General features: G+C 42.0%; 1 non-coding gene across 1 annotated transcript; it reads right to left on the bottom strand.

Moving 5' to 3' along the window:
* Window positions 1–1,763: 1,763 nt before the first annotated feature.
* On the bottom strand, window positions 1,764–1,835 carry TRNAT-UGU (transfer RNA threonine (anticodon UGU)). The gene has a single exon. It is a non-coding gene; the product is annotated as a tRNA-Thr (tRNA).
* Window positions 1,836–8,262: the final 6,427 nt, after the last annotated feature.

Consider the following 8,262-nt stretch of genomic DNA (forward strand, 5'->3'; position numbering starts at 1 on the left):
ATATATATATAATTATCTGTCGTGCCGAATATGTAAAACTGGCCAATTAGCAAGAACTCATTTAAAATTAAGTCCTTTCTGAAATTTTCTTTTATACGTTTAAAGATATATTTTTTTTTCATTCATGTTAATGTAAAAATTTTTAATTTTGCACTAAAAGAATCTTAGAAAACTTACCTAACCTTATTATAACAAGAACAATTTATTTTAGCCTAACCCAACTAAATATTTGTTTACAATAATTTAATACTAAACAAACACAGTGAAATATATTTTTTGCGTTAGGTTCAGAATGATTTTGGCGAAATTATTGCATACACAAATTTTCACTTGTTCTATATGGCAAGATGAGCGTTGCTATTTAAGCCAAGATCACAAGTTCTGCCTATTCGGCACGACATATATATATATATTAAATTAGCATATACAGCATTCAACCTACTCTGCTACATACCAAAATCACCACACTCCAGTTCACCTTTACCAAATATACATTAGCTCACTAGCACACTGCTACTACGGAGTAAAACAAAATATATAAACAGAGAGGCTCCATGACCCGTTCCCTTTCTGGCGGCCTCTACCTGCAGGCTACACACTACACGAGTACTCTCCCAAAACTTAAACAGGCTTCTCCTTATACTAGAGCCTTATAGATAATCATGAGAGCACCAAAACCAATAAAATAACCTATGGCCTAAATTCCCCAAAATCACCCCCACCTACTTACACCATCGCCAAACCATGACGACTCGTCTCAGCCGCAGCTCTTCCGTTCTTCTCATGCTGACTAATAAATACACCTCAGGACTAATACGCGTCTAGTTTCAGAACAAATCCCGGAAAATGGCATTATATATGGTGTGTTTTTTTATACTCACTTGTTTTACAGTAGACTGCGTAATAACATTGAATTAGTTTAAACTGTTGAAGAGGAAAGTGCGTTGTCTGGCACAAGACTGGGCTGTCCTTAATACAGCTGCATTCTGTTGAATTATTATTGATTTTAGGTGATTTGTTGAATTAGATCCCCAGGCACAAACACCATAGGTGAGAGAAATAACCTCGATAGCAGCACAAAGTTGAACTGCTTCATTTACGAATTATCTTTATTTGTTGTAAATGAAATCTTGGCATCATCAATGGCGATATAAATATTGTAGTGAGGATAATGAATCAAGAAATAATTCGGAATAACAGATTTTAAATAGATACATTTGGACATAATGGGCGATAAAATACTGGGTTATCTAATAGAAGTAGAACAATCTGCCAGGAAGAGAATCGAAATCCTTACGGAGCTTAAAAAATAGATTAGATATATGAATGAGGAGTTGGTTTGTTTACAGCCTGTCTATCATTGGGTATTGAAGCCAAATTCTCGTGTTCCTTTGGGACATAGGATGGACAAATGGGCATGTGGCAATAGTTAGATTTGGTAAGGACGTGTTTGGTATGGGCGAGTAGGCCTACTGCTTTGTTTCTCTAATGCTGAAGGCTGAGGGCCTCATTATCTCATCTTCTACTATCGTCGAAATCTTCTTTGTAATGAATTTAAAAGAAAAAGAAAACACTAGTTGGTGAAGTCTTTGAATTAATACGTATGTGTTGCACATACGTCTAATTCCTTATGTTTTTAAAGCTATCAATGATTCACTCTAGGAAGGTGGTCAGTCATTCATCTCGTTGTATTTATTACGAACGGTAAATGCTATTCTTTTCAGTTCCCTCACACAAAACTTGTTTACGTACATAAGACAACCTGCCCCCTGTGAGAATCGAACTCACGACCCCTGGTTTACAAGACCAGTGCTCTGCCCCTGAGCTAAGGAGGCTTGTACGAGAGGGACTGGTTTTAGATTTATAAATGTGACAAAAGTTGAATTTTTCATTAACAAAATTTTACATTTTTGACATTATTAGCTTTATTGAAGGTATTATTATTACTATTATTATTATAAAACTAATATTGTTACTGTTAACTCTGGTAGTAGTATTATTAATAATGTATTATTAAAAATATTTTTATTTGTATTAAAAATTTTCCTTTTCTTCTTCATTCTATACAAACTTCATCGTCCTCCTAATTTTCTTTTCACCGTTTTCATTAATTCATGGGAGATATTTTATTCATTTTCGTAAAGTATACGAAAGCGAGAACTCAGTAAAACACTTAAAAAAAATAAAGTTTTAAATGAGTGTTACTGCATTTATAATATCTATTACAATATTTATAATATCTATTACAATATTTATAATATCTATTACAATTTTACTCACCAGGAAAAGCTGCCACCAAAAAATTCGTGGAACAAAATTCGAAATATTTATAATTACTAAAAATGTTATTGCTTTGTCTGTAATAGTGATAAATTAGACACGTTCAGCATTTGAGTATTTCTGAGGAAACGTTTCACCATAAAGTGGCTTCATCAGTCCTAGACAAAGAAGAATGGTGAAAATCAGGAGCTTGAGGTAATCAGTCCCTCATTCTGGAGTCGATGTAATCAGTCCCTCATTCTGGAGTCGATGTAATCAGTCCCTCATTCTGGAGTCGATGTAATCAGTCCCTCATTCTGGAGTCGATGTAATCAGTCCCTCATTCTGGAGTCGATGTAATCAGTCCCTCATTCGGAGTCGACGTAATCAGTCCCTCATTGTGGAGTCGATGTAATCAGTCCCTCATTGTGGAGTCGACGTAATCAGTCCCTCATTGTGGAGTCGACGTAATCAGTCCCTCATTGTGGAGTCGACGTAATCAGTCCCTCATTGTGGAGTCGATGTAATCAGTCCCTCATTGTGGAGTCGATGTAATCAGTCCCTCATTGTGGAGTCGATGTAACCAGTCCCTCATTCTCTAGTCGATGTAACCAGTCCCTCATTCTGGAGTCGATGTAACCAGTCTCTCATTCTGGAGTCGATGTAACCAGTCCCTCATTCTGGAGTCGATGTAACCAGTCCCTCATTCTGGAGTCGATGTAATCAGTCCCTCATTCTGGAGTCGATGTAATCAGTCCCAGTCTCTCATTCTGGAGTCGATGTAACCAGTCCCTCATTCTGGAGTCGATGTAACCAGTCCCTCATTCTGGAGTCGATGTAACCAGTCCCTCATTCTGGAGTCGATGTAACCAGTCCCTCATTCTGGAGTCGATGTAACCAGTCCCTCATTCTGGAGTCGATGTAACCAGTCCCTCATTCTGGAGTCGATGTAACCAGTCCCTCATTCTGGAGTCGATGTAACCAGTCCCTCATTCTGGAGTCGATGTAACCAGTCCCTCATTCTGGAGTCGATGTAACCAGTCCCTCATTCTGGAGTCGATGTAACCAGTCCCTCATTCTGGAGTCGATGTAACCAGTCCCTCATTCTGGAGTCGATGTAACCAGTCCCTCATTCTGGAGTCGATGTAACCAGTCCCTCATTCTGGAGTCGATGTAACCAGTCCCTCATTCTGGAGTCGATGTAACCAGTCCCTCATTCTGGAGTCGATGTAACCAGTCCCTCATTCTGGAGTCGATGTAACCAGTCCCTCATTCTGGAGTCGATGTAACCAGTCCCACAATCTGGAGTCGATGTAACCAGTCCATCATTCTGGAGTCGATGTAACCAGTCCCTCATTCTGGAGTCGATGTAACCAGTCCCTCATTCTGGAGTCGATGTAACCAGTCCCTCATTCTGGAGTCGATGTAACCAGTCCCTCATTCTGGAGTCGATGTAACCAGTCCCTCATTCTGGAGTCGATGTAACCAGTCCCTCATTCTGGAGTCGATGTAACCAGTCCCTCATTCTGGAGTCGATGTAACCAGTCCCTCATTCTGGAGTCGATGTAACCAGTCCCTCATTCTGGAGTCGATGTAACCAGTCCATCATTCTGGAGTCGATGTAACCAGTCCATCATTCTGGAGTCGATGTAACCAGTCCATCATTCTGGAGTCGATGTAACCAGTCCATCATTCTGGAGTCGATGTAACCAGTCCATCATTCTGGAGTCGATGTAACCAGTCCATCATTCTGGAGTCGATGTAACCAGTCCATCATTCTGGAGTCGATGTAACCAGTCCATCATTCTGGAGTCGATGTAACCAGTCCCTCATTCTGGAGTCGATGTAACCAGTCCCTCATTCTGGAGTCGATGTAACCAGTCCCTCATTCTGGAGTCGATGTAACCAGTCCCTCATTCTGGAGTCGATGTAACCAGTCCCTCATTCTGGAGTCGATGTAACCAGTCCCTCATTCTGGAGTCGATGTAACCAGTCCCTCATTCTGGAGTCGATGTAACCAGTCCCTCATTCTGGAGTCGATGTAACCAGTCCCTCATTCTGGAGTCGATGTAACCAGTCCCTCATTCTGGAGTCGATGTAACCAGTCCATCATTCTGGAGTCGATGTAACCAGTCCATCATTCTGGAGTCGATGTAACCAGTCCATCATTCTGGAGTCGATGTAACCAGTCCCTCATTCTGGAGTCGATGTAACCAGTCCCTCATTCTGGAGTCGATGTAACCAGTCCCTCATTCTGGAGTCGATGTAACCAGTCCCTCATTCTGGAGAAGATTTAACCAGACCCACATTCTGGAGTAGATGTAACCAGTCCATTCTGGAGTCGATGTAACCAGTCCCTCTTTCTGGAGTCGATGTAACCAGTCCCTCATTCTGGAGTCGATGTAACCAGTCCATCATTCTGGAGTCGATGTAACCAGTCCATCATTCTGGAGTCGATGTAACCAGTCCATCATTCTGGAGTCGATGTAACCAGTCCATCATTCTGGAGTCGATGTAACCAGTCCATCATTCTGGAGTCGATGTAACCAGTCCCTCATTCTGGAGTCGATGTAACCAGTCCCTCATTCTGGAGTCGATGTAACCAGTCCCTCATTCTGGAGTCGATGTAACCAGTCCATCAATATTGAAAAGAATACAGCTACACCTTGGTATCCTGCTACAAGCAATTCTTCACTTGCCTAACATATAGACATGACCTACTCACATCTGTGGATTTGTACACTGTGGTGTCGCCTACGACTGCTCCACCTGATTTCTTTTTAATATTGATGGACTGATTACATCGACTCCAGGCTGAGGGACTGATTACCTCAAACTCATTCTAATCCTCACCATTCTCTTTGTAAAGGACTAATGAAGCCTCTGTGTGGCGAAACGTTTCCACAATAAAGACAACTAATTGGTGCACATATGTCTAACTCATCAACTTCTCGGTTCTCTGAACCCTTTATCTACAAGATACATAGTAAACACTTTACCGGGTTAAGGCCTTATATTGTGAAATATTCGTGTGTGTGTGTGTGTGTGTGTGTGTGTGTGTGTGTGTGTGTGTGTGTGTGTGTGTGTGTGTGTGTTTGCATACTCACCTATTTGTGGTTGCAGGAGTCGCAACTCCTGGCCCCGCCTCATCCCTGGTCCATACTAGGTCCACTCTCTTGCTGCTCTAAGACCCTTGTCGTATCTCTACTACGTAAACACCCTGCCTCCACTACTTCACTTTCCAGCTAATTCAAGTTCCTGACAAATCTAGTGCTGAAGATATACTTCCCAACATCCCTGTGAGCCATATGACTTTTCAACTTCCAATTGTGGCCCCTTGTTCCCGTGTTCCGTCTCCGAAACATTCTGTCTATGTCCACCTTTTTAATTTCATTTAGTTTTTAATACGTCGTTATCAAGCCCTTTCCCTTAACCTCTCTTCTCCTTTAGCTCTGGAACTAGTCATGTTGTAAACTTTTGCACATTCTCTAATTTCTTAACGTGCTTGATCAGGCGTGGGTTCTATATTGGTGATGCATACTCCAATATGGAGCTGACGTACACGTTGTACAGAGTCTGTGTAGATGTCGAGAAACTGTTCTTAGGTTACCCAGGCACCCATTTATTGTAACGGTTATTTGGTTGATGTTCAGTGTGATACCCGAAGATCCAGTTCCTTGAGTGAGGTTTGCAGTCTTTGACCCCTGAGCATGTACTCCATATGTAATCTTCTTTGTCCTTACACAAGCTTTTTGACTTTGCACTTGGTAGGATTAAACTCCAGAAGCCATTTGCCAGACCAGGCTTGCAGCGTATCCAGATGACTTTGAAATCTTTCTCATTATTTTCACGTCATCAGAGACACGGCTTAATCTATCGTTCTGTCATGTCACTTAAATTTACAAGAAAGAGTACCGGCCCTAGGACTGGCCCTTGTGGAAATACACTCGACATACGTGCCCACTCTGATACTTTGTCACGTACAATCACTCGTTATCTCCTTCATGACGGGTAATCTCTCATCCATTACAGTTCTTTTCTGGCTATTCCTGCATTCTCCTCTTGGTTCTGTACTAGTCTGTTGTGCGGTACTGTGTCGAAAACCTGCTTACAGTTCAATAAATGTAGCCTGCCCATCAATCTCTTTCCTGTCTTCGGTTACCTTGTTGTAGAACTTCAGCAGGTTTTTGACACAGGATTTCCCAAATTTGAAGTCTTGCTTGTTGTCATGTATGAGCCCATTCCATTCTAGGTGCTCCAGAACACTTCTCCAGATAATCTTTCCTGAGCCTTTCTATACCAGTGACACTGGTCTGTAGTTTAATGCTACCTGTCTCCTTAAAAACTGGAACTAAATTTGCTGCCATCCACACCTCAGGTAGTTCCCCTGTTTCAATAGATTTGTTGAAAACTCTTATTAGTGGCACACACACTGCCTCTCCTTCCTGTCTCGGAGCAGGAAAGAGAGATGTTATCTGGGCCCACCGTCTTTAAGGTATCAGGATCACACTGCAGTTTCTTTAATTCCTCCTTGGTTGTATGTAGTGTGTCGGTTTTCTTGAAGCTTTCCAGTCTTCTCTGAGAATACAGACCTAAATCTCTTGTTAAGGTCTTCATATAGTTCCTGGTCGTTTCTAGTGAACTCAACACTTTCCTCCTTCAGCCTCATTACCTGGTCCTTGATTATTCTTTTCATCTTGATGTGGTTGTATAACAGCTTTGGAAATTTCGTTTTAGAGGCTATGTCATTCTCAAGTTGCCACTGGGCCTCTTTCCTTATAATAAAATTCATACATAATCGTTTCTGGCTCTTCAGCTCAATTCCTTGTTTTGCTGAATCCTTTGCTTTTTATACTTTTTCCATGCTTTAGCACACGTGGCTTTGGCCTCTCTACACCTCCAGGTAAACCATTGGCTCTGTTTTTGTCATGTTTTCTGTTACCCCTGGGTACAAAATTCTCTGCCTCCCTGCACTCTGTGGTCATGTGTCCCATCATTTCGATGGCTGTTTTTCCCTCTAGTTCCCTTCCCTACTTCATACAGGAATAGCCTCATGCCTATGTAGCCCCCCTATTTAGAAGTTTACCGTCTCAGCTACTTATTGTGCTGCTTCATTTTCCACTGTTGAGACTACAAGGTATTGGAAACTCAGGATTACGTTGTCATTGGTGCCAAAGACTGCTTTGTATGAAATATCCCCTATGTTGGAACGGCTCAATGTGAATGTGGGGTCCTGCCTTGCTGGTTCAGCTTATTCCCTTTCTGTGTGTCCCCAGCATGGTGTATGAAGCTTTTCAGTAATATCTCCATCATAGCCCTCCGCATTCCTGATCTCCAATGTGGCTCCAGGTTTTCCCAGTCGATATCCTTGGGGTTGAAATCCCCGGTGATGAGTAACTTTGCACTGCACACGTGGGTCCTTCTGATCACCTCACTAGTATATCCATCATTGTTCTGTTGCTCTCATTGCCCTCTTACCTTGATCTCTTGCTATTTAGTGGCAGGTTGTACATCACTGCTATCACTACCTTGGGAATGCTTCCCCTCTGTCGATTCCACATATCTCTTCAAACTTTCACTATTTTTTGATGAAACGTGGAACTCCTCCGACCTCTCTTTGTTTTCGCCAGGATCTGATACCCAGATGGGATGAATGTGTCTGTCATTATCCCTGTGAGCTTTGTGAGTGCTATGATGTCTGAGGATGCCTTCATGATTCGTTCATGCCGCTCCTCATTTGTATTTGGTATTCCACCTGCGTTGGTGTACCATACTTTCACCTTCTTTCTCAATACTGTATTCTGGGGAAGAGAGGGATTGATGTGGGTCTGGATGGATAGAAGGCAACACAGGTTTTTTATAAGAGGCTCCTGTGATGGTAGAACTTGTGCCCGGGGATGGCAAACTGTGGGTGTGGAGTGTGATTTGTTTTGGCTTCTTGTGTTTGGGATAGGGTGCTAGGAGATGAGGATGTTTTGTGGATGGCTGAGTTTGGTGGTTCCC

The sequence above is a fragment of the Cherax quadricarinatus genome, chromosome 77 (assembly GCF_038502225.1).
Source record: "Cherax quadricarinatus isolate ZL_2023a chromosome 77, ASM3850222v1, whole genome shotgun sequence".
NCBI classification, from domain to species: domain Eukaryota; kingdom Metazoa; phylum Arthropoda; class Malacostraca; order Decapoda; family Parastacidae; genus Cherax; species Cherax quadricarinatus.